The sequence below is a fragment of the Dermochelys coriacea genome, chromosome 24, assembly GCF_009764565.3.
Source record: "Dermochelys coriacea isolate rDerCor1 chromosome 24, rDerCor1.pri.v4, whole genome shotgun sequence".
Lineage (NCBI taxonomy): Eukaryota > Metazoa > Chordata > Testudines > Dermochelyidae > Dermochelys > Dermochelys coriacea.
The window spans coordinates 4,023,910-4,050,874 of record NC_050091.1 but is presented as its reverse complement, the minus strand read 5'-3'; the positions used below and the strand labels follow the sequence as shown (position 1 = coordinate 4,050,874).

Sequence of the window (26,965 nt, the reverse complement as noted above, 5' to 3'; positions counted from 1 at the left end):
TGCAGTCAGCAGGGAGAGGGAGTCTGGTGCAGCGGTTAGAGCGCTAGCCTGGGGCCTGGGAGCCTTGGAGTCCATTCCTTGCTGTGCCATGGACTCTTTCCATGACCTTGGGTACATAACTTAGTCTCCCCGAGGAAACTGAGGCATGCTGTACAACAGGAATAACAGAATTGCCCTACCTCACAGGGCTGTTTGGTGGAACAAGGGCAGATGGCTGTAGTTCAAAGCGGTTTCATCATTTGAATTAGGTTGGAAGGGTTAGATTTTTATAGGCAAATGCCGGTAGATGTCGATTTCATCGTACGCACACACAAACAGATGATGCTGGAGACTGCCTTTAAGGGTTGGGTTTCCCAGATGGAGACTGGGCCATACACTGTGTGGCTCTTGTTACGCAGAGTCAGTTGGACGCAGACAGAGAATAAGCCAGATTTCTTATGTGCTCGGAGAGATCTCTGAACATCATGCGCCCATCCCCAGCTTTCCTGTTCCTTTCCAAACTTAACCACGCTAGAGCCAAGTTGGGGCTTTTGTTGTTCTCTCCGGATCAATTGGAATTCAAGATCACAGCTCTGGAGAGAGAGGGAATAGAAAATACAAAGCCCATCGCTTTGCAGCCAGGGCTGGGATTCAACCCCAGCAGCCGGTAGCTCGTGGGATCAGGCCAGTCCCACCAGGGCTGGTTTGCCTTTAGCCTGTGAAACTAGAAAGCCTTTGTTGGATGATTTTTTTTTTTTCCGTTCCCAGGGCGCCATCGCAGCTTGAGTGGTTTGCTCTCAAGACTGCTTCAACCCAAGAAAAGGAGTGACAAAAAGCACTGGTGCTGAGTTGAGGGGTTTGTTTTTTGTTTTTTCCCACTCTCCCCGCCAACCACCCTCACGTCAGGACCAAAAGAGATTTGGCCCCTTCCCCATCTCAAGTAGGTGGCAACGCCCTGGGCCAAATTAGTGTTGTGTCTTTTGCTTCTCGTTGGCACCGCCCATTCTGAGTCTCACTAGAATCAGTGTTTTCCTTAAAGCCCCAGCTCCTGGCAGAACGTGACGGTGGGAGAATCTCAGCTGGGTGTTTTGTAATAAGAGTCTAGGGGTCATCTTTGCAAAGAGAACCTTGAAACGCGTGACCCCCGTGCGCCCAATGGACCAGAAAGCAAACGAAAGACATCCCCAAATCAGCTTCAAAATCATAAGGATTTTTTTTTAAATGCCTAACCTCCAGATTGCGGAGGCCTGGCTCATGCTTCTTGGACATTTAGCGTTGGCCAGGCGGCTCTCCACATAGGCGGGTTATCTACAGTTGCCAGCATTGTATTTCAAAAATAAGGGACTGTTTTCTTAGCACCCCGGCCCTACCCCTCTTCCTGATATTCTGATTAAGAATAATACTAAGCAGCACTCCTCTACGTTTACCAGGGGCATTTCTTGCTGCTTTTGGCAGCACTCAGCAATTCATGATCTTGTTTTAGGGAGATGGAGGGGAAAAAGGGGCATCTCTTGTAATAAGGGGCTGTCGGCAACCCTAGACCATCCTCCCCATGGCAAATCCCAGAGCGGTGTGGCCGCTTGGCAAACCGCGCGCCACCAGGAGCACTACTAGAGGGCTTGGGAACTATTTAAAGCAGCAGTTCTCAACCCGCGGCCCAGCTGTGTGCCTAAAAAAATTCAAAATTTGCCGCTTTGGTCTGGCAGGGGGCGGGGCTGGCTGAGGGGGAGACAGCGTCTTGCAGCCTGCACCAGCGCTCCTGCCAGCTGGGGGCAGGAGAGTGGGTCTGTGGATAGGTTTGCAGGGGGCGCTGTGGGCAGTGAGGGGGTGCTGGGACCCAGGGGTTTGCCGGGGTGCTGCAGCACCCCCAGGTTTTAGGTGGGGCTCCGCTCCTGGCCCCCCTTCTGCACCTGGCCCAGCGCCGGGGGTTCTGGCGGCCCAGCCCTGCACGGTGGGATCTGGCTGCCGGCAGCGGCCCGGCCCCGCGCCCTGGGCTCCGCTCTGGCCCCGCTCTGGGAGGGGGCGCTGGGCATAGGGGACTGTGGGCAGTTTTAAGGGGGGACGCTGTGGTTCTCAACCTGCGGCCCACATAACACATTGCGAGCCGCGTATGCGGCCCATGATGATAAACAGGTTGAGAACCACTGATGTAAAGCGACACCACCTGCTCCCCAGGCAGTACATTTAATTTGGTTGGGGCTCAGTTCCCCCTCTGTCCAAGGGGGAGGATGCTCTTCCCCTGCGTCCCAGTGGCTGTTGCGAGAGACTATTTAGACGCAACGAATCCTGCATCGTGGCAGGGGGTTAGATCAGATCAGGGGCTCGCAGCCTATTCCTTTCACGGGCCCTGGCCCTCACGCAACATGCTATAAAAACGCCACAGCCCAGCAGTGCCACACCTGGTTTTCTGCATATAAAAGCTAGGGCCGGCATTTGGGGGAGTGGGGGGAGGAAGCAGGGCAATTGCCCAGGGCCCCAAGCCACAGGGGGAACCACGAAGCTACATTCCTCAGGCTTCAGCTTCAGGCCCGGGTGGCGGGGCTCATGGCCCCGGGCTTCAACCCCATGCAGTGGGGCTTCGGCTTTCTGCCCTGGGCCCCAACGAGTCTAACGCCGGCCATGCTTGGCGGCCCCCTGAAACCTGCTCGTGGCCCCGCAGGGGGCCCTGGGCCCCTGGCTGAGAACCACTGGCCTAGATGACCCTTGCGGTCCTTTCTAATGCTGTGAGTCTCTGATTGTAACAATAAGCTTTTGAGGTGCTGGGACACTAGGGGAACGGGGGACCCAATAAATATCCTAGATGGATGCTTGTGCACCCCCCTGCCACTGGAGGACTGGACCCAGAGTTTCAGCCTTGGGGGCCCACCTCTCCCATCCCCAGGCGGTGATGGTGGGGCTCCTGGGAACCCCCAGAGCCAGGAGCAGTGCTCCGGGCTGGCTGTATTAGCAGCAGCGTGGGGAAGTTTGAGGGAGCTGGCTGGAGCAGCTGTATCCCGTTCCCAAGACCCCCTCCTCGCCCGCCCACCCCCCCCCCCCCCCGACGCTTGTAGCCGAGGCCGTGATGAAATGCCAGGGCCCTTGACCAGAAGCAGAGAAGTCTGGCGGCTGCTTGGCTTGTCCTCAGCTTTGCCATCTCCTCTGAGATCCGCATTTGCTCAGCCTGCCCCCCCACCGGCTCCCCCGACCCAGCAGCTTGTCTCCTTGTTGGAGGGTCACCTGCTCTGATTCCCATTCAAGGCCTTCTCCCCCCCCCCCCCCGCCCCGTCATGTGATGATTCGTCATCCCCAATCACAAGGTGCATTGTCAGCCGGCAGGAGGCAAAGGAGATGCACAGAGAAGTGGCTTTTTGAGACTTGGCTGCAGGATGAGTCAGCAGCAGCACATCCTCGGCCCTGGCACCTGTCCCAGAAGCAAGGGAAGAGAAGAAATCCTTCCTGTAAAGTCCCGCTTTTGATGTGCATTGCCAGGCACGCCTGTGTTTGCACACATCTGCACCGGCGTGCACAGCCCCCCCATATGCACGTGCATGTGCAAAACCGTGCACACGCACACACTCCCCACGCTCGCACACTGGCATGCTCCCTGCACGCACTGGCACATGGCTAATCTCCCCCATGCTTTTCCCCTCATATAAACACATGCAGCTGCTTTCCTGCACACCACCAATGCTCACACACTCGCCACACACACACACACACACACACACACACACACACACTCACTCACACGCATGCAATCCCACGTGCATACCCTTGCCCCAACATGCTTTCCAAGGACGGCTGTTCAGAATGCTCTTGTAAAGGAAAAGCGGCTCTCTGCTTTGCAACAGCCCAGCCCGTAATTTCCACGCAGCCCACTGAGAGCTCTCATGGTATTTTCCAAGCACGTCTCCCCCCTTCTCTCTACCTGCCACATTAAAATTCCAACTACCCCATGCAAAGGGGGGGGCTCTTTTTTTATACGAAGCCACCCGCAAGGGATGACTCCCTGGCCTTGCGCCTCTCACCAGAATAGACAATAAAATACCATTTTTAAAACCAAGTCCTCCCGACAGGAACAGTTCCATTCTGGCCTCATCAAGATGCTTTCGTATTTAAATTTTGTTTTGGGGGGAAAAAATTGTCACAATCAGCCTGTTTCCCCCAGAAAGCATCAATTTAGAAGAAAGAGCCTTTTCCAGCGGCGCCTGGTCCAGCTGGAGAATTTTCCACCTGCTCCCCTTGACGGCTGGCAGCAAGCCGCCCGGGCCGGGTAGATGGACGGTTGTTAGCAGGGCACACGCTGGAAAGAACTATGTGCACGTCGCAGCACCGGCAGAGGCTAGGGGTGTGCTCAGGCCCACGCGCTCATCCCCTGGGGTGGGAGACTCGCGTCCAGCTGCAGCGTAGACATACTTGCAGAGAGGCTGATGCCAGTAGTGGAAGATGCCTTCCGTTCCTACCATGAAGGAGGGACCATAAAGGCATCCTGTTAGCTGGGGGCTGGGTCCATTCTCTGTGGCCCACTGAACAATAATAATACCTGGTTCTTAGCGAGTGCTTTTCAGGCACAGCCTAAACATACTTGCCAAAAAGAAAAGGAGTAATTGTGGCACCTTAGAGACCAACAAAGTACTCCTTTTCTTTTTGCGAATACAGACTAACTCGGCTGCTACTCTGATACTTGCCAAAGGAGGTCAGTTTCATTCTTGCCATCTGACAAAGGGGGAAACTGAGGCACAGAATAGGAGCAGGAAGAGCTAGTGAGAGAACCCAGGTCTTCTGTGTCCCTATCTTGTGCGCTAGCCACTCGGCCATACTGTCTCGCCAGTGCAGCGAGGACTCCTCAGTTCTTCTCTTGAAGCAGAGCTGGCTCTGCTGTCAGTGCAGTGGGAAGGGGACGGAGGTGGGGGCCAGGGGGGCATCCCCTGCTGGAGATGCAGAAAAGGGGGCGCATTGTGATGGCAGCACTTGGGAGCCGTCGTGTCGGCAAGAAAAACTTGGCAGCAGCCTAAAAGAGCGGAAATGGGAGGAGGGGAGGGTTTCTTCTGGAGCCAGTGACTTAGGGCCTGGTGGGTTACCCCCCAGGGAAGGAGAATGGAGCTCTCTGTTCCAGACGGGGCAAGGGGGGATCTGGTGGGAAGTGGTTGTCACACCCACCCCCTCCTGTCCCGCACATATTTCTTCCTTCCCCTCTAATTGCATTCAGCAGATGAGAATGACGCTCCCAGGGCTAATGGCTCCGATCCGGCTGGCTCAGGTCCCGCGCTTTGAAGGCCAGCAGCTGCCGCTCTGGTTGAGATCGTGGGGGAAGCAGCTGAGATCCAGATCTGCAGAGACAGCAAATGGCTTGGCCATGGCAAGATGTTGTGCTCACAAAGGCACGTGGCCTCCAAGAGCCCCTACCCCCACCCCCACCTCACGTTTGTCCCCCGGTCGTGCCCACGGAGTCGGGCTCCTCGCTCGAGGAACAGGCTGCTCCGCCCAGGGTCTGCGAGAACAATGGATCAGAGCAGGGCTGATAGTTCGGGCGCAATGAGCTGGAGCCAGCGGGGAGTTTGTGGAAGAGGAATAAATCGAAGGAGGGTGCAGGGAGCGGCCGCTCAGCTGAGCGCACTGAGATGAGTTTTCTATTCTGAAATGGAGTCAGGCAGGTAGTGGTGGTCAGCACCCAGGCGATGTTACTACTGTAATAGCGCCTAGAAGCACGAGCCAGGACAGGTGCTAGGCGCTGTATATATATAGAGCCAGTTCCTGGCCCCAAAAGCTTGATGCCTACATAGACATAGGGTGGGACGGATACTGAGGCAGGTAGAAGGGAACGAATTTGCCCAGGGTCATGTAGCAAGTCGGGGCAGAGCTGAGAACAGACCCAGGTCTCCTGACTTTCAGTCCCATGATCTTCCCAGTAGATCATGCTACCTCCCAGTCAGAGAGCAGTGGCCTCATTGTCAGTTAGTCTGTTCAGAGAAGAAGGATGGGGCATAAAGGTGGCTTTTGTCCCTGTATGCTGGAGCTCTTCAGGGCTCTGCCTGGACCCTGGTGTCAGCTAGAGCAGCCCAGAGGCTGCTGTAACTTGCACTTTGCTTGCCTTGCCCCCCAGGAAACAGAGAATAGTCATAGTGCAGTGTGCTCTGGCCAAGTTGCCAATCCAATCCCTCTATAGGCCATTGGAAGCAGGGCTTGTAGGCCAGCTCCCCACTGGCCATGGAGGCCCCTTGCACAAGTGGGGTTCTTAGGATGGCACTTTGCCCCCCTTGCCAAAGCAACACAAAGGGGTCTTGTGTGTAACTGAGGATCAGCCCCCTGGATTCTGTCCCTGGGCTATCTTGATCTGGAGCATGTTGCTTAGGCTACAGTTCCACCTAATCCATAGTCAGGGACCTACATCAGCCACCTGTCACAGCTCCCACCTGCATCGCTAGCAGGGACTGAACTCACGACTTTCACCCTCACAGAGCAGATCTCAATCACGTGAGCTAAAGGATGAACTCCATTTGCTGGTAGCAACAGTAGGCTGTTATCCTCCGGGTGGCCAAGCCACAGAGTGAGGAGAGGACGTGGCACACACTTTTTGAGTGTGCTGCACACTCACTATCCAGATGAAAGTCAACGGGAACTGTAGGTATTCAGCATGAATGGGAATCCAGCCAGATGTAATTCTCAACTAGTGAGCATGGGGGCATTTTGGGTCTGGTTTTCATTTACACAAAGGCTTCCTTACACCTGGCAGCATAAAGGGGCTGTAGTGTGGACATGACTGCACCTGGGCTCTATTCCCAGCTCTGCCACTGACCTGCAAGTTCCATTCCTTCTCTGCCTCAGTTTCCCCTTCTATCCTTTGTCTGTCTTCTTTAGCTTGAAAGCCCTTCAGGGCAGCAGCTGTCTTGTGCTCATGTACAGCTCCTGGTACAAGGGAGTCCCGATCTGAGTTGGGGGTCCCTTGGTGCTATCGTATTGCAGATCCTAATAGAGTCCAGATTTCCAGGGAATTTGTGAGATCTCCGGCCTGAAAAGGGGCCATTTTCTAGAGAGGGCAGGCTGCTGTCAGCATCCTGGGCTCACCTTCCCCCTCACCTGGCTCTCACCATGCTGAGTCAGCACGGCTGGAGCCTTGGGGCTGGGTGAAGGGCAGAGAGTCCGCATGGTAGAGGGCTGTGCGGAGAGCCAACGAAGGTGGGGAGGTCAGAACGCAATCTGCAGGAAGGTGGCTTCTAACAGCAGCGTGGGAAAATCCCCCTCACATGCATGTACACACTGATGCACACAGTCCTGTACAAACACGAGCATGGCCCCACACGTACCCTGTTCAGCTATATGCACACACCCACATACTTAAGTATGCACACACACGTACAAATACTTACATATGCATATAAACACACAACCAAGCACATACACACACATGTATATACCTACGGACATACAAGTGCACACGTAGATACATATGGACACAGATACACACACGTATACAGACATATACACAGGTGTACTGTACACAGAGGATAAGATCCTGCTCTCTTATATCATCTTGCCTAGTGGGTACAGCAGGAGACCTGGATTCTAATCCGGGTTCTGCCACTGGCCTGCTGGGTGACCTCAGGGAAGTCACGTCATGGCCCCTGTGCCTCAGTTTCCCTGTCTGTACACTGGGGATAATGGTACAGACCTCCTTTGTAAAGTGCTTTGAGATCTATTAGTGAGAAATGCTCTAGAAGAGCTAGGGATGATGATTATTACTGTACAGGTTCCCTACTATGCCAGGCTTCTACACCCCCAGCCAGTGTGTTAGACCTCGTTCCAGAAATCTTTGAGCGATTTTTCTTTTCTTTTTCTGTTTGCATTGATCCTTTAGTTCAGGGGTCTCAAACACGCGGTTATTTCCTGCGGCCTGCCATAGGCGCTGACTCCACCGGCAGCCAAGCTCCCCCCCAACTTCCTCCTCCCCAAAGCACCGCTTCCCCGCTCCTCCGCCTACCTCCTAGCGCTTTCCACCGCCAAACGACTGTTTGGCAGCGCTTAGGACTTTCCAGGAGGGAGGGGAAGGAGTGGGGACATGGCATGCTCAGGGGAGGAGGCGGAGAAGAGGCGGGGCCAGGGCAGGGATTTGGAGAACGGGTTGGAACAGGGGCAGAGAGGTGGTGGATTTGGGGTGGGGACTTTGGGGAAGGGGTTGGAATGGGGGTGGGGAAGGGGTGGGAAGAGACGGGGGGTGGGGTGGGGTTTCTATCTTTGTATGAAAAGGTTTCAGTAATGCAGCCCTCGGGCCAATGTACTAGTCCTTATGTGGCCCTCGTGGTGATTTGAGTTTGAGATCCCTGCTTTAGTTCAAGAGCTAGGTCCATTTTGAAAAACCCACTAGCCCTGGTTTCCCTATCCAAGAGCTCCGGAGCACTACCCACTCATGGGTCTTCTTCCTGCCAGGGAGAAATGACTACTAAACCAATCTCCCAAATCAGTCCATTAATATGCACTTAGCATCTTCCAAGGACTTGCGAGGACATCCCCAGAGCCCCCCGGGGAGTTGAAGGAGTATTAGCTCCATTTTGCAGATGGGGAAACTGAGGCACGGGAAGGGACTGTGACTCACCCATGGTCACAGAGTGACCAGACCAGGAATAGAACCCAGGAGTCCAAGACCCCTGTGCTAACCTCTGGCAGAGTGCAACAGGAGTTTGTTGTATTAACTCCATAAGACGAGGGAGCACATGGTGCAGGGCAGAGCTCTTCTCATATATGTTTTCAGGAGAAGGGGGCTTGGGGCATGCTGGGATAAAAGCAGGGAATGCATCAGACCAGCAGTAACACAGGAAGCTTGAGGCACAACGGTCATCACCATTGGGTCTCACAAGCGTCTGGGTGCTGAGCAGAGCAATATGCAAGATTGCTGAAATGCAGCCACTTCTGGGATGGGTCACTGTGGCCTCATATAACAGCACCAAGGTAGGAAGTGAAGAAGGAAACCACATCCCATTAAAGCCCCTGGCGACATTTAAGCAGGCAGAACATAATTACCCAGACTGGAATTTGGCCAGATATCTGGGCTCATGTTTAAAAACATATTAAAGTGCTTCCCCTGCCTGTCTCTTTTGGGAACGAAAAAGTGCAGCTTACCCCCTGCAGTGTGTGGTACTTGTTATCAACCAAGCAGTTCAGGAGAGCACTTAAACTATATTCCTCTCTTCTTGCTTTTACTCATCTCAAAGCACTTTACAAATTCTCATTTGACCGTGGGGGAAACCGAGGCACAGAGTGGTTTTGGGGGGTGGGGGGAGAGTGAGTTGCCTATGCTCACACAGTGGCAGTGGAAGGATAGAATCCTGATTCCCAGTCTGCTCTAACCACTAGACAACATTCTCCTCCCAGAGCTGGGAAGAGCACCTAGGAGTCCTGACTATCAGTTTCTCCTGCTCTAACCCCCTAGATCACATTCCCTGGGAATAGAACCCAGGAGTCCTGATGGCCAGCCTGCCCCAGTCTAACCACTGGACCACGTTCAGTGGAAAGAGAATCCTGGCATCCTGCCTCCCAGTCCTGGGAGGCAACGTCTAGCCCATGCCACCTGCCTTCATGATTCCACTAAGAAGCGGACAGCAAGGTGAAGTCACTTCTAAGCCTCCGGAGCGCTTCTGAAGAACGAAACAGCCATAAATAAACATCTAGTTTGGGTAGTGAAATGAGTGTTTCCCACCCTTCCTGCTGCTTGCATAAAGATTCGGGGAGCCCTCTGACAACAAGAAGGAAAGTGACAGGTTCGGATTTTTTGCTTAGGGTTTCTTGGCAGGTTTCAAAGCGCTGGAGTATTGAGATGTTGGAGAAGAAGGAAACTGTGGCCAAAACCAGCATCTGGGCACAGAGCTTTCAAGAGCAGCCCTGGTCTCTAGCTTCCCTTAACAGCACCAGCGTATTTCGTGCCCATTGCCTAGCCCCGGCCGCCTCCTCCCCTTGCACATTGTAGGTGCAAGAGCCTTCTCCACTGCATCCCGGTGTCCCTCTATTTCTCAGCCTTGCCACCTCCGTTCAGATCTTGGCTCAAAACCTGCCTTTCCCCCTTGTCCTTACAGCGGGAGGTGTTGTGGAGGATCAAAGATCTAGGGTTGTGCTGACTCTGCAAGCTTCTAAACCCCCTAGGCAAGTGGCTGGGAGAGGAAACCAACCCCATGGGATCGCTGTCACTTAATGCTGGAAGGTGCTCAGATACTACTGTGATAGGCACGGTAAAGGGACCCAAAACCCAGATCCCGGGACCACTCAACACTGTGGGGAAAGTTCTGCTCCAAACTGGCTCTCCCTTGGGCCCCCCCCCCCCGAAGGGCTGAGTTTCCTCCATCTTAACAAAATCTCCTTGCACCAGGCCAGGCAGGGGTGGTTTGTGGCTATGTCATTGGGAAAGGAGTTGGGATACCTGGGTCCTAGTCCCGGCTTTGCAGCTGACCTGGGGCAAGTCACATCTCTGTGTGCCTCAGTTTCCCCTCATCTATTTAGACTGTCAGCGATGCAGGACCGGGGCTGTCTCTTACTGTGGGGCTGCTGTGCTTAAAGTGATCTGAACAAAATGAGGGATTTGATCCTAAACTGGGAGCGGCAGCTTTAGAAAAAAGAAAAGGAGTACTTGTGGCACCTTAGAGACTAACAAAGCTTTAGAAAGGGAGCTTAAATTACACAGCCCAGCTCAGTGTTTAGATTTTGATGGGGTGGGGGACTGACCCCCTCCTTCCACTTTAAATTACTCCTCCCACTTTAAGCACTGTAGCCCAGAACTTCATGTATTTAGGCCCTTCACTCCAGTGTGAGTTAGGTGCCTAAATACCCTTGAGGGTTTGGGCTGGTGTGTCTAGCACACTTGGCCACTGATCTAGGTTAGACCTTCTAGCCCTTTCATAATAACGCTAAAGTAACAGCAAGTATTCTGCAGTGCCTCTGAACTGCCGGTTTAGGGTGGAAACTTTTGCAGCAAGATAAACAGCCATCAATTAACTGAAACCAACAAACAAAAAATGCAATTAAGGGTCTTAATTCCCTCACCAGCCTGGAAACTGAGGGCTGGTCTCCACTGGGGACGTCCATCAGCATACACCCCTGGTGTAGACAGTGCTAGGTGGACAGAGGAATTCTTCTATCCCCCTGGCTGTGGCCTCTTGGGGAGGTGGATTGTGTAATCTGACAGGAGAACCGCTTCATTGACGTCGGAAGCGTGAGCGTCTACACTGAAGCGGGGCAGCGTTTAAGTGGAGACGTGCCGTCAGGAACTCCATCCTAATACTGAGGCATTGGAGCAGAGAGGCCTGATTCTGCCATGCTCCTCGACAAAGCTGCCATTGATTTCAACAGGCTGAGGGTTGGGCAGGGTGGATAAAAATCAATTATTTAAAAAAAAATTTAAAAAATCAGATTTTTTTATTTAAATCAGATTTTTGAGGAAAAACCCTACCTAAAGATAGTTTTAATTAAGATACATTGTAGCTCAAAGATACCTCCTCATGAAATAAGGATTATAAATTCTAATTCTATCAGATGAGACAATATATTCATGTAATGTTTAAGAAAAGTTTTGTAAAGGAGTTGCAATAGTTCATGGATTAGGGACCCAATCTTATGGGGTTCCAGGGGCTTCTGTATAGATTATTTAGGTTAATCTTTTCATCTGCCCAATGGGACTCAGTGCTCAGTCTAGAAGATACCATTAGAGATGCTTCGTTTTGCGGTTCTCAACCTGTGGATTTGTGTCTTCAGAGATAACACGCTCGTTAACAGCAAAAATGTTTTAAAATCAATAAATAATATAGAGAGGTGAGAAATAACAGACCTCAACCCTATTGTCCCTCTGCAAATTTGTGTACACAGAGTCAATCCCTTACCCCTCTCTAAAAGTGCAGTTTCAGAAAGTTCAGTGAATAGAAGATTGTTGGGGGCGGAATAGATCTGGACAAGGAGAAGTAGTCTGGAGATAAATGTGACACGGGAGGAACAGGCAGTAGAAACAAAAGTGAAACTGTTTGAGCAGCATATTCCAGAATGCACTTTTATGTAGAAATCATGATTAAATTGAGTCTTCTTGACTAGTGATTTAAATCACGATTTAAATCAATTTGATTTAAATCAAATCCACCCTGGGGTCGGGTCCATTAGCTCCACAGGGGCTGTGCGATGGCGCCCGCAGGGCATGGGGCATATTTGCGGGCTGGTTCCAGCTTGTTGTATCGCAGAAAATAAACGTGCCATTGCCCGGCATGGGGCAGGTTAGTCCTGAGCTAGCAGGTGGAGTTTCTGGGGGGTCATTGCAACAGACAAGGAACATGGGGTTGGATATGGCGGGCCTTCCATGCTTCTCTGTGGAACCCACTAGGGACTCTGCAACGCTGGGTTTTGGTTTGCAAACAGATGAACCTGAATAAGGTTCCCCCCCCCCAAGCATTTTCCTGCAAATCCTTCCTCCAGGAAACACGCTAGGCTCCTGCCGCAGAGGGGCTGCAAAGAGTGTCTTGTCGATTTCCAGGCCGCTAGGCTCCTTCCACCTGACCTGCTGCATAATGCAGGCTGAAGAACCTCTGCATCAAACCCAGCACCTGTGAGCTGATCCCAAGCAAGCTCTCCAGGTGCTGAGCTGCCCTCTTCACCACAGCAGATGATCACCTCTCAGGCATGGGTGCATTTAGCCTCACTGCACCCCTGTGGAATAGGGCAGCCCCATTTTATATGGGGGGGAACTGAGGCACAAGGTGGATGGAGTGGATTATCCAAGGTCACTCATAGCAAGAACCCAGGTTTCCTGGATCCCAGCCCCGTGAAGGAGCTGCTAGCCCATCCTTCTTACAGGAAAGCCACCTTAGCACAACCCCCCCTTCCCCCCCTGCCAATTATTGGCAATCTCAGCAGAAAGCCCACAGAGCGAGTTACATTGAACCTGCTCCATTATAGACAGTCTGGCCGGGGCAGAGCTCAAAGGTGCATTCGCAGAAGTTTAACACAGGCTTGCCCTGCCAGTGCCTAGACTGTGCCTGACTTCTATGTACAAACGGCAAGTGCCAGGCTCCAGGGCTGTTAATGCAGGATGGCACTTGGGCCCATGGTAAATTCTCTCTGACATGCCACTTTTAAAAAAAAAAAAAGGAAATAAAAATCATTAAAACTCCCCCACGCGTTTCCAGAGCTGGAGCCGTGAAGGAGTGAGAGGACGAGAGAGTTTGCACATGCAACACAAAGGAGGAGGCAACCTATTAAAAGGCTTGCTCGCCCACAAATACAATTGTTCGGTGTGTAGAGAGAAACCCTGGACCATCGCAGATCCAAGGACAAGTCCCCTAGGTAGCCACATGAGGGGCCCCGGCTGAAGTGAGGAGCGTCCCCCCCTGATTCCCTGCCTGCTGCACACAGCTGAGTGTTGCAAATGGCTTATTCACAGCATGTCCTGTTGTGCACCAATTGCAACACACACACACACCCCAAAATTGTTTGCACTGGAAAATGGCTATGTCTGTCACACTCTGCAATAGGCTGAGATCTCATTGCCAGTCTGAGCTTTCCGCTGACTTTCTGTCCTTCAAAAGAATAGAGAGACTGAACAATAAATCTATTCGCAAAAAGAACAGGAGGACTTGTGGCACCTTAGAGACTAACACATTTATATGAGCATAAGCTTTTGCAAGCTACAGCTCACTTCATCGGATGCATGCTTATCCTCAAATAAAGGTGTTAGTCTCTAAGGTGCCACAAGTCCTCCTGTTCTTTTTGCGGATACAGACTAACACGGCTGCTACTCTGAAACCCGTCAATAAATCTCTTTGCACTTGGAAAAACAAACCCAAGGGCCAAAGGGTGAGTCCTTTATTAACAAGGGTGAGCCCCGTCGCCCCATTACATCAAGGGGAACGCTCCTGGGAGTAGCTTGCTGCTCCGCGCTGCTAGGAAAGGATTCACGACCCGGCCCCAAAAGAATCCCGAAGAAACCAAAGAGCCCAACCTTGATCCCAGCGCAGCAAGGAGGAAGCCGCGAAATCAAAGTCATTCACTAACCTCTCCTGAGAAGGCAGCCGGCTGCAGGGGTGGAAATTCACGCGAGGCGTGCGGATGCTGATCTTGCGAAGGGGGCTGGAGAGTGGGAACTTTTCCTCCGGAGCTGGGCTGGATCTTGCAGTGGGCCAATGCAGAGGTGAACTGCAGTTATTCCAAAAGAGAGCACAGATAACACACACAGCCGGGAGCGCAGACAGCAGGCAAGGCAGGACCCAGTTTGAAACGAGCTCCCTGATGCACAGACACACACACAAAACCTTCCCCCCCTCCTCCTTTTATTCTTCCCCCCCTTAAAAAAAGAGTGCCAAGAAATTACACAGCTTGACAAATGTATTTCTAATTCAACGCCGTGCTGGCAAAATTCCCCACTCCCCCCCCCCCCTTTGCAACTGGCAAAACCCAGCAGAATATCCCAAGGAGAAGGGGGGAAATTGAAGCAGGGCAGATTTTTAAACCAATGCACCAAAACTTGCTGATGTCCCTGAGTTGCAATCCAAAGCGCAGTGCTTGGAGAAATGCAGGGTGCCCCCCCCGTCTAGTCCCCTTATTCTGATCAGCTCCTCATTGCACACACACGGGTTTAAATAGACACACGCGGCTACCTGCCGTCTAGCGGCATGACTGTTAGTTGATACCTTTGTGCATCATTTCAGATTGCAAACAGAAATGCACAAACCAGCCTTGCCCTGTCCCTATTTGCGGGGGGGGGGAGGCAGTTTGGACCCTGGACTGAGTTATTTCTAGCCTTTGGCGGAAGGCACAAGGGGCTGGACAGAGGGGGCTGCTTTGTAATGTAAACTACCCGGAGTCTTTGTGAGCGTTGGGGGAGGCCGGATGGAGCCAAGTGGTTGGAAAGCTCCTCTCTCTCCCCAACAGAAGTTGGTCCAATAAAAGATATGACCTCACCCGTCTCGTCTCTCCAATATCCTGGGACCCACATGGCTCAGCAGTTCACACCAGCAAAGTTAGTGATAATCGAGAACCTGGGATGTTTTTTTTTCCTGAACGCCGCTTCTTTAATAGCGGGTGGCAGCTCCGAGGGGCACCTGGCATCAGCGGCGCAGGGTGGGGAATGAAATCCTGTTCACTCTGTTATCCTTGTAACCATCTCGCCTGGGAGTCCCAGTCATGGCCCAGGACCCCAGGGCGCTCGGTGCTATACAGAAACAGAACAGAAAGACGGTCCCTGCCCCAAAGAGCTTCCAGTCTAAAAGCACATCTGCATTTGAGCTGGGAGGTGTAATTCCCAGCGCCGATAAACGTATCTGTCCATATGTCTCCATGGAGGCTTAGGCCAGTGGGCCATTGGGTCAGGCAGGATTGTCTTTGGGGCAGCTAGTCTGAGCAGCCGCCCATCCTGCTGCGGATATGCAAGCAGAGCTAGCGCAGGTACGTCCACACGAGCTGGGAATCGCAGCTGCCAGCTTAAATGTAGATGTGCCCGAAGCATATGAGACAACAGATGGGCACAGAGAGCCCGACAGGGAAGTACAATGGAACAACATCTGTCAGCCGGACTATTCCCAAGTGCAGTATGTTCCATGAGGCCACCTGGATGTCTTCAGTTGCAGAAAAGACTAACATGGCTGTTACTCTGAAACCTGTCAGAAAAGACTAAGTAGCTTTTCACCCATGAGAACCCACTTCCTTCCAGGCCTTGAGTGGAACCCTCCATGCCTCAGTTTACCCATCTGGAAAAGGAGGAGGAGGATAAGGACCGAATCAAATCACAAAGGGGTCATGTTTAAGTGCTTGGAAATCCTGGGTAAGGCAACTCAGAGGCTAAGTATTGGCACTATGTTGTCAGTTTAGCTGCTCAATTGAGTGGGGCCTGATTCTGAACTGACTCCAGTGGGTAAATCAGGAGTTACTCCATTAGAATCTGTGTGGTTTGGTTGTGCAGATGAGCAAAGACTCTGTAGACACAGGTTCAAATCCTGGCAAGGCAGAGTAATCAATCTATTTCAGGCAAATTGTTTGCAGTTTGCTGGACACTCACTGAATGAGCATTTTAAAAATCAAGCTCCTATCTGTCTGCCCTACATGGGCATTAAGTATCTCAGGGCGTTTCTCCTAAGAGTGGAGTTTTGCCTTCATTATCCTTGGCAGGAATCTCTCCTAACCCGCAATGTTGGTGCTCCATGCCAACTGGCTGCAGCCTTCCACCCCAGAGCTGGCTGCATGTCAGCAATGATAGAGCCAAATTCTGCCATTGGTTATACAAAAGCTTTTTCTTTTATGATTATGGTAGCACATACAGGCCCCAGCTGGGATCAAGACCCTGCATGCAAACGGTCTGTACATACACCTGCAGGTCAGTGGCAGAGCCAGGAACAGAACCGAGCTGTCGTGATTTAGTGTCCTAGTCATTGGACCACACTGTCTTTGGAAATGAATTGGATTCCCTGGAAGTAACTAAAGGCATAAATTTGCACTTAGTTTGTGAAGGCCTTGGGCTCTCTTTGGAGGATAAAAGTTACTCTGAAAGGTCTTATATCCTGCAAGTAGGATCCAGTATAGAACTTCGTATTTTACAGCTAGATCTCTCTCAGACGTCCCTTACCAGAGGGCAGCAGGAGAGGAGCCTGTTGGATAATGGCTCCATTGAATTTACAGAGAGCAGCAGCACTTGAATGGAATGAATCATTTATCACTCTAAGAATTAAGATCTAGTTAACGGTGTTGTCTGAAAACTGTGAAACAGCTGCCAGGTTCCACCCCAGAGGTGGTGGCATTTTGGTGCTGGGTGAATGATCTCTGTGCACTGTCAAATAGCTGTTGCATCCTGCCCCAGAGTGGCAGCATTTCAGTGCTGGGTGAGTGACCTCTGTGCAGGCCATATCAGTACCTTGGATTGATGTCTGTCCCTGAAAGGTAGCACAGTGCTATCATCACCATTTTACAGGTGGGGAAACTGAGGCAAAGAGACTAAGTGACTTGCCTGATGTCACCAAGGAAGTCTGTTAGGGAGCAGGGAATGGAACCGAGGTCTGAGCCCACAAGCCAGCCACCCGACCACGCTTCGGCTAGATAGAAGCGTACAGAGCCTGGAGAGAGGTGACCTTGTTGTAAGAAGGGTAGCAGACGGGATGGGACATTGAGCAGCCATCGCTTGACTTGATGGAGCACCTGTGATTTGCCGGAGTCCAATCAGAACACGTAGGGCATGAATCAACATTACCCTCCAGAGTGAGCAGAGCTGTCTATCGACGCTCCTGCAACTGTGAAAAAGCCATCTGCACTGAGTCTGCATGCAAACGGCCAGGAGAAGAGAGACTCCAGTCCAATAGGGAAGCCTGGGCTTTCCTGCTATAAGAGAGGGGAGATGGAGTTTTCCCTGCAGAGTAAAAACTAAACAAGAAAGAAAAATCTGCTTCACCAATAAAAACACTGGGTTCCACTAACAGGGTCAAGAGAATGCCCTAATGCCCATCCCAGGGGAGGCAATGATATCAGGAGGCAGTGTGGCCTAGTGGGTAGAACACTGCACTGGGACTCGGGAGATCTGGATTCTATTATCAGCACTGACAGATTTGGTGACCTCGGGCAAGTCCTTCACCCCTTTGGGCCTCAGTTTGCCTGTCTATAAAATGGAAATAATAATACCAATCTTCTTTGTAAAGAACTTTGTTGGGTTTTTTTGTCTCTGTAGATCTCAGTGTATCAGAGCTAGCTATTATATTTCCAAAGAAGTAACGGGGCTGTCATTGACCAATGCTGGAATTTCATTCATTTGTTTTCCCATTTACAGGCTGGGGCACCTTATTTAATGAAATGCCTGGTGCTATTGCTTCCTCAGATGTGGGATGAGGGAGAGGCAAAGGGACATGTCTTCATCACTAGAAAGATTTGTGGCTACCAAGAAAGAGTCTGCTAGCAAGGCTTGTGTGAGAGTGTAAACCCACAGAGAGGCCAGATCTGGACTCAAAGCAGTGTTCCAGCAGCAGCTGCCGCGATCAGAGCCTTGGGTTCAAAACTCGTAGAGTAAAATAAGCTGAGATGGTTGAAAATTTTCTGTTGGGAAATGACGAATTGACAAAATCAGAACTTTGCATGGGACCATGTCAATTTCACTGACATGACTTCAGGAAATGATCAAACCCTCTTCCTTCCAGAACTCGTTGGGGTTTGACTTTGTTATTTGGACTTTTTGGGTATATTCTAGATTATATTATGTTCTGTTTTCTTCTTCCCCTTTTCCCATTAACTGGAGTTGGGGCATTGTGCAAGCATCCGGCACCCAGGCAGTGCTACGGGGACTTACCTGCTGACCACCTTTGATGCAGTCCAGCCACCACTTCCTTGGTCTTCCTCGGGGTCTCTCCTCCCACCCTCTTCTGCCAGGCTCCCCTGGCATTCATCTTCCCCAGGCCTCCACACCAGCCCGGTCCTGCTTGCTGGATTTTGTCAGTCACATCACGGACTTTGATTTGTATCCTCATACTCTCATTTCGAAATCCGTCCCTTTGTTTGTCTTGTCGTATGCTGTAAAGATGTCTCCTCTCAAACCGGCAGGCATTGAACCCACTTTCTCCATCGCCCGTGCCCCTGTGCCGTACAGCGTGGTGGGGGCCTATTGTCCTATACAGTGGGGCTCTTTAGTCTCAGTGGCGTACACTCATCATACTCTACCCTTGAGATGTTGTTCTGCCCTCTTCTGGCGCTCCCCAATGTGGTCTGTATCTCGCATTCAAATTCACCATCTTCAGCCATATTTATGTTCTATTATATGTTAGAATATATTATGAATTTACATTGATGTTATATCAAGTATCGGGGGTAGCTGTGTTAGTCTGTATCCTCAAAAACAACATGGAGTCCGGTGGCACCTTAAAGACTAACAGATTTATTTGGGCATAAGCTTTTGTGAGTAAAAAACCACTTCTACAGATGCATCTGAAGAAGTGGTTTTTTTACCCATGAAAGCTTATGCCCAAATACATCTGTTAGTCTTTAAGGTGCCACCAGACTCCTTATTAATGTTATATGTAGCATATACACGCATTTTTCGCATATTTCACTTTGCAAACAATTCTGAGATTTCAACCCGATTTGGGGCTCAAACAGATTTTGAAATCTTGGAATTTCCCATGCGATAGAAATTTCATTTTTTATCGAGCCCTAAAAATAAGCCCAGGAGTGTGATTTGCATCCAGAACTGCACCAAAGCCCAATTTCCAGCAAACGTGTCTTGAACCAAAGTAAATAACAGCATAAGGATTCGACCTATTGAATCAGACCAATAGTCCATCTTGTTTGGGGTCCTGTCTCCAGTGGTAGCCAGTACCATCTTCTTTGAGGGAAAGCTGAAAACCCCCAGACTGGACAATAGTTAGCCCATAGGGGATGTATTTTCCTGACTCCTGCCAGGGTTTTGCCCTGAAGCATGAGGGTTTGCATCTAGATCTGTGTAAATAATGGATTTTTTGGTTCTCTGGCAGTTCCAGAAAAAAATTGCTTCAGATCAAACAGAAAACAAATGTTTTCAAAATTTTTGATTAATCAAAAAGTTTTTTTAAAAAACCGACTCTGTTTTAGTTCAAATGAAATGTTTTGTTTTGATTTCAACCATTTTATTTGGGTTTTAAAAATAAAATGAAAGGAAAGGTTGAAACAAAAAAGTTGCTTTAAGCCCAAAAAATCAAAACATTTCATTTAGAAAATGTTCAAACAAAACGTTTAGATTTTTTCCAGGGGGGAGGAGGGGCTCTCTTTAACCGGAACAATTCAGCGAAACCGACAAGAACTCACACCATCTTTCTGGTGTTGTCAAATCTGCATTTTATGCCGAAAACAATTTTGGCCCCAAAATTTCACTGAGCCCAATTTGTATCCCTTAGAAATGTTCGGTCACTCGAATGTGGCTGTATCTTTTTTCCTGTACAGAACAGAGAAGGCACTGGAAAATCCTTTATCCCATAGTGGGATATAGTGCTGCCATCTTTCCTTGCCATCTCACCCTTCTCCTTGCCCACACGAATGAGTCCCTTCCTCCCCTGCAGCCTCTCTCTTTTAGGGCCAGGGGTGCTCGGTGTGGGAACCTAGCTAAACCAGCTCATTTTAAATCTAATTCCGTCCCCACCCTGAGTCAGAGCAAAAGCGACTTAATTTTTTCCTAAACCATCTGAAATAGACGGATGTCTATTCCGGCCTGGAATATTTGCCAGGCCAGCAATTCTACAGGCTCCTTTGGCAGCTCTATCCCATCCCTGCTTTTTTCCCCAGAGTTGGAAGGGTTTTCCTATCATATAACTTAATTGTTGGCCTTCATTTTCATCTGATGATCATTGTACCCTGGGCTCCTGCAGGATCTGCTGATCTCAAAGCAGGGGGAGGGATAGCTCAGTGGTTTGAGCGTTGGCCTGCTAAACCCAGGGTTGTGAGTTCAATCCTTGAGGGGGCCATTTAGGAAGGATCTGGGGCAGAAATTGGGGATTGCTCCTGCTTTGAGCAGGGGGTTGGACTAGATGACCTCCTGAGGTCCCTTCCAACCCTGATATTCTATGACAAGCATTAAACACCCCAGACAGGTAGGCAAGAGATATATCTGTATAGGGAGTCACTTCTCTCCTCCCTGTGTAGGGACATGGCAGCTGTTTCACAGCACCGCACAGGGATCACTCCAAAAGCACTGAAATGCAGCCACCTCTGGAGTGGAGGATGGCAGCTGTTTAACATCCTGCAGCAACACCGCACAAGACTTTAGGACAGGAAGTGAGGGAGAAAAATACTGTGTCCAACTGAACCAGACAGGGCGTTTGCACAATGTGATTCCCCTAATGCAACAGAGCCAGGATGCCACATCTCACAGTCTTATCATGCCAGCAAGTGCCATGACCACAAGTGAGCAGAGACTTGGGCTTGCCTCTTACCTGACATCCAGGGGCCCCCCCAAACTCCACAATGGCCCATTCATTCTGCACCGATTCTCTGCCATCTCCTGAATCAGCAATGACTGGCCGGTCTCCCATCCATGCCCTGACCCAGCCAGTCTCTGCTCAGCTCATGAGATCACATCCTGAGTCGGTACATTTGTGGCAAAACACTCAAAGAGGGGAAACCTGAACTGCATGTTCAGCAAGAGACGTTAAACCATAATTGGTAGCAAATGTTCCCTGCTTGGCCTGTGTGCGGCTCTCGGCCTCCTGGCTTTTTTGCTCCTCCGGGATGAAATTCACCCCTGTGCCGAGAGCAGCTCAAAGGTCAAGCAAAGTGGGTGGCAACGCCCTCCTGAGAATCCCCCTTTCTCGGGCAGAGCCTCCCTGGCCAGTGTGAAGCTGGAGTAAGATCTCGGCTCCCAGACCCTGGTGCAGGGGAGTGGATCAGGGACGTGGCTGCAGCACACTGTGCTGTGGCTATTCCCTGTTCCTCAGGGCCCATAAGGAGCAGAATATAAAATTAGAGCAGCCCTGAGGCTGCTCTAACTGACACTATTGGCCGGCCAAGCTCTTGCATGGCCCAGGAACCCAGGGAGTGCAAAGGGGGCTTATCTCCATGCAGGAGAATGGAGTAACTGGGAACCAGGCCCTGTGTCTTGACTGCTGAGCCCCATTGTCCCCCTTCCTTTCCACAGACCAAACCCTGTTGCCCTTGCTCAGCCACAACCTGGGTAGGGAGCTCAGGATTTGGCCCTGTGTCACAACCGTTTGTCTCTATCTTCCTCTGCCCTTTAACGGCTTTCCCATCCAATTCTCCATTCTTTCTACCCTGGCTGCCTGGCTGTGCCGCTCGTTCCTTTCTCTCTCATCACGGGATCATCTCATCCAGCTGCGTCCGATTAGCTTGTCCCATTAGACATCTCTCCCCCTCCATGCCTGGTCTGCCTGCCTCATTCCTTTGTTTCTCCTTTACAAGGCCCTCCAGCTCCCAATCCAGCCCCTCCACCAGGGCCAGACCTTCCACCGGAGGGAGCCCCATCCAGCTGCCCAACGGGCCCGATTCTCTCCTGGCAGCGCACGGCTCCAAAGCATCGCCGCTGAAATCAACACATCGAACTGGAGAGAGGTGGCAGTGGGGCAAGAGCAGACTGAGGGACCCAAGTCTGATCTCCCAGGCCTCTGAAATCCAGGCCCATCTTATGCCACTCAGGGGGTCCGTAGCAGCTTGGAAGCTTGTGATCCTGGTATTACTGATCCTTGCCCTGCAGCAGAGGGAGAAATCCCGGCATCCTGCATTCAGGATGGCCAGCTGGCTCTCGGGTGAGAAGGCCCATGAGGTTCTGGTTCGACAGGAGAATTCACCAGGCTTTTAAAATAGGGTCGGTAGGGAAGGGGGTGGGTTTAAGCCCCCTTTGCGTCCCCTTTGCAGGGCTGCTGTGAATCTGCACAGCATTGGACCCGGAGGGAAATCTATGATGGAAAGTTCCACCTCGGAGACCATTGGTTACGTCTGTCTCTTTCCCTCTGCGTCCTTTGTCACGCCATTGGACTTCACGCTGCTCCAGCTCCCTATCAGTTGTGCCCTGCCTGTTATCAGGCAGTGTCAGCCTGGCTCTGTGATTGACAGACTCAGAGATTCCCAGCCCAGAAGGAACCATTGTGATCATCTAGTCCGACCGCCTGGATAACACAGGGCAGAGAACTGCCCTGGAATAATCCCTAAGGCAGATCTTTTAGAACAATATCTGTCCAGTCATGATTTAAACATTGCAAGTGATGGAGAATCCACCACCCCTCAGGTAAATGCAGGCCCCCATCAGGGAATCCAGCCCCAGGCTCCTGTTTGAAAGGAGGGAATGCCTCGGGGCTGGGGGTAATACACGGCTGGGCGGTGGGGTGGGTACCAGGGCCGGGTGTATGATCCACTGAGGACAGCTGATCACTGTAACTAAGGCCAGGTCTGCACTGCAGGTCTATGTCATTATAACTGCGTCGCTCAGGGGTGTGAAAAATCCACTCCCTGAAGCGACAGAGTTACACTGACCTTAACCCGCTGTGCACACAGCCCTGTCAGCAGGAGAAAAAAATGGAGTTTGTATAGTCTGGAGAAGAGAAGATGGAGAGAGACCATGGTAACAGTTTTCAAGTACATAAAAGGTTGTAGGAGGAGGGAAGTAAATTGTTCTCCTTAACCTCTGAGGACAGGACAAGAAGCAATGGGCTTAAATTGCAGCAAGGGAGGGGACATTAGGAAAAACTCCCTAAATGTCAGGGTGGTGAAGCACTGGAATAAATTGCCTAGGGAGGTTGTGAAATCTCCATCATTGGAGATTTTTAAGAGCAGGTTGGACAATCGCCTGTCAGGGATGGTCTAGATAATACTTAGTCCTGCCCTGCGTGCAGGGGCTTGGACTAGAAGACCAGGGAGGTGCATTAACTATGCCAATGGGAGAGCTCTCTCAAGTCGGGTAGGAGCACTTTCGCTTACGCACTGCAGTGGCGCAGCTGTGTTGCGGCACCTTTAAGGTGTAGATCTGCCCCAGGATTGCTCCTTCAGCTCCACTGCAGTCAGGGCTGTGGCTTTACACTGAGATCAGGAGGTTCAAGTCCCAGTGGAGTTACAACGTTGGCACTGAGATCAGTGCCTGTCCCAGTCCCTCTGTTTCCTCCTGCCCGTACTCTCCCCAGTGGACTTGCTTTCCTCAGTTGTAGCTTTCTCTCCCTTGCGGGAGAATTGCGGGAGCAATGCAGTAGCTTGGGTTTGGACTTTTTAAAAGTAATTCTGTGCACGCTGTGCCTCAGTTTCCCTCTCTCGCGTGCTATGTGTCTGTCTGCAGAGGGCTTGGAGACCTGGGTTGGGAAGTGCCAGAGATGGACAAAGACATTTTGATATTGACAAGACCTCACATCAGGGGAGCCCTGAAGCAGATGTTTCAGGGAAGCTGCCCCCGTTCCCACCCATTCCACCAACTCCCTGCCCGATACCAAGCTGCCCTCTGGGGTTCCCACCACGTCTGTGGCCCCGGCGCCCTGCCCAGCCGACCCTGTGCAGCGAGGCTTCCTCTGAGAAGGAAACGTCTCCGCAGCATGGGGCTGTATTGGCCTATGTGACTCCGGACCCCGCTGCGATCCTGGCTGGGACTCAGGGCTGTACAGAGCCTCTGGCACAGGGAAAGGCACTGAAGAAATTTGCTGCCACCAGAAGCCTTCTCCAGTAGCCGCATCCCCCTGCTCAGGGCTGCCTCAGAGCTGTTCTGTCCCCAGCCAAGGCTGCAGATGGGCAGGGTCTGTCCCATGCCCCCTCGGCTCACGGCTGAATTGGAGCTTTCACAGAGCAGCTGAAAGGCCCCCGCCCCCGGCCCCTACTAGGCTGAGATTGCTGGCGCAGGAGCCCTTCCTCTCTGTTCACTCGGCCCCTGCTAAGCCCCACGTAGGCAGCACCCGCTTCCGGCACCCATGCCAAGCGCGGCCGCTGGAAACTCCGGGCCAGATCCTCGGCTGGCATCAATCAGAACAGCTGCATTGGCTTCACAATGGTGCGGAGCTGCCTCGCCCCAGATGGGTACATGGGCTCCCATCCAGTAAGGCTGATTTGTGCCACCTGGGGATCTGGCCCACTGAGTCCAAAGGAGTGCTGCTGATTTTCACCAGGCGGGGATCTCGCACCATTGAATATCTGTATTCAGATGCTGGGCTTGGCCACAGGCTCCCTAGGTGAGCTCAAGCAAGTCTTTGTGCCTCAGTTTCCCCACATAGAAAAAGGGGAGGTTAGGGTTCTGACCCACCTCACTGGCTCAGTTCAGCAATGATTGTGAGGTTCTTTGATCCAGGGGGCAGGTAAGAGCCTGAAGGGACTAGCTTCTACCCGGGGCAGGTTGGGGCTGCGAGCCCAAGGCACTGCTGTGCCCCGCCAGCCCCACCGAGGAGGTTAAGCAGCCTGGATCAGTGCACAGCCATGGTCAAAGGGGGCTGGAGGCTGCTGTGTCTGATGGGAACGCAGGCAGGCTGATTAACTTTGCTGCCGGCTGGGGTTTCTGCTTGATTTAGGAGTGGGGCAGGATGGGGAGTTAAATCTGACCTCCCAGCCCCAGAGTGGAACACGCTCACAGTGCGCTGCTGAGCCCCAGCATTAAACCAACGCTCTGGGGGGCTGGGACGAAATAGATCCCAGCTCCCAGCCACTGCCTTGGTCAGCCCAGACTCTCAGCCCTTTAGCAAATCCTTGGTAGGTGGAACTGGGGGCCTGAGTCACTCTCTCCTTGCATCTTGGGCCGGGTGTTTTGCGTCTCTGTTCCTGCCCTTGGGATAGGGATGGGTGGGGACGGGGGACGGGGGGGCTGGAGCTTTAAGCCGTCTGAGCGCTCTCTGGGCCTGAGCCTCCATTACACTAAAGTCCTGTTTCTCCATTCTGGCTGTGTAAAGGGACTGACCCTTTTACTCCACCTGGGGCATTAACCCCTGTAAAGGAGCCTTGGTGTCACTGAGAACTGGGCCTCCTGTACTCTGCAGCTCCACAGGCTCCTTCCTGGGTCCGTGGGATAAGGTAGAGCAGCCTCAGAGCTGTGCTGATTTACGCTCTGCTTCCCTTTCTGGCCCTTGGGAAGCAGTGACTACCCATAGGGCCATGCGTTCCAGCCATACCCCCAATATGCTTTACACCAGCAGCTGGGAGCCAGGCCCTTAGGCCAGCTCCATGCCCATCAGGGAAACCCTCTGCACAGAGGGGATTCTTGTGCGTGGAAACGGCCTCCTTTAAGGCCCCTTTACACTGCGGAGCAGCAAGTAAGAGAATCAGGCCAGCTACCACACTGGGTGTAAAAAGCATTACACCCACCTTGCACTGGTGTAACCAAGGTGCAGGCTGATGGAGAATCAGTACCAGGGAGCCAAATCTAGCCCTGGGGTAAGCAGGGGCATTGGCCACCAGTGCCAGGAGCTGGAGCTGGCCCTGGGTTCCTTCGACAAGCACAGCATCTAAGTGCCTGTACTCTCCCCAGAGCATCTGTATCAGGCACCGGACAGGCTCCTGGTCTCCCATGAAGTATCCCTGGCTCTCAGCTTCCCCTGCCACACCCTGCCTGTGGGTCCCCTCTGGGTGGGGAAAGCCCAGGGGGGGGTCTTTTCAGCTGGTGGGGCATTTGTTAGTTTTCCTTTGCCAGCAGGATTTTGGGATCAGCTGGGTCTCTCTCGCCCTCTGTCCCAAACAGGGATTTGAACCTCTGTTTAACTCTCCGGCTGGCAAGATCCTGGGTCGTTCTCCTGCAGGGGAATGGCAGAAAGCAAAGTAGGGTGAAAGAAGAGGAAAGGACACAGGAAAGCCGCAAAGGAGGAGAAGAGGCTGGATGGGTACAGCCCTGCTGCCACTCCGCTAACTCAGCTGTGAGAGTCTAGGGCCTCCTGGTGGCAGAGAGGAATATTTAAGGCCCAATTTCCCCATCGCCTTCTGCCTTGTGCTGTTATTTACACCCATGCAATGTGAGGGTGTGACGTGCCGCTGAATCGGGGGGCGGGGAGAGGCATGTGTGTGCGCAGGGCGGATAAAAATCAATTATTTTTTTTAAAATAAAAAAAATCAGAATTTTTTAATTTAAATTGGATTTTTTTGATAAAAGGCTTTTTGAGGAAAAAGCTTTCTAAAGATAGTTTTAATTAAGATACATTGTAGCTCAAAGATATCTCCTCATGGAATAGGGATTATAAATTCTAATTCTATAGTATGAGACAATATATTCATGTAATGTTTAAGAAAAGTTTTATAAATGAGTTCCAATAGTTCATGGATTAGGGACCCAATTTTATGGGGTTCCAGGGGCTTCTGTATATATTATTTAGGTTTCATTTTTAGAAGGTACACACTATACATTTTAAAGTGATTTATTTTGAAAAAATTTCAGATTAGTTTTACAGCTATATCAGAAAATGAATGATTGGTTATTTCATTTACAAAAAGTAATTGAAGCAGATATTTATGAAGTCATTGAGAGGTGAACTATCTCCAATTCAACAGGTCAATCATTCATATTGGGAGGATTTTCTTGCCATGCTGTATTAGGAGGAGAACATCACCAGACAGACATTTAAATTGTTTTATTTAACTAAAACAACAACATTATGTA

The 26,965-nt window shown here is 51.3% G+C and overlaps 2 protein-coding genes across 6 annotated transcripts in view; one reads left to right on the top strand and one right to left on the bottom strand.

Moving 5' to 3' along the window:
- The window catches only part of BCAN (brevican), a 54,103-nt gene extending 39,438 nt beyond the window's left edge, over positions 1-14,665 (bottom strand). For 2 of the 5 annotated variants that reach the window (XM_038383132.2, XM_038383136.2), the window contains exon 1: positions 13,972-14,238. The gene's annotated coding sequence lies outside the window, so the exon portion shown is untranslated. Of the gene's footprint in view, positions 1-13,971; positions 14,388-14,573 lie in introns of those variants that run through there. The other 3 variants (XM_043501905.1, XM_043501904.1, XM_043501903.1) reach the window with 3 other exon arrangements.
- NES (nestin) overlaps positions 1-26,965 on the top strand; it is a 61,954-nt gene that overhangs the window by 5,322 nt on the left and 29,667 nt on the right. The gene's annotated exons all lie outside the window — the stretch shown is intronic.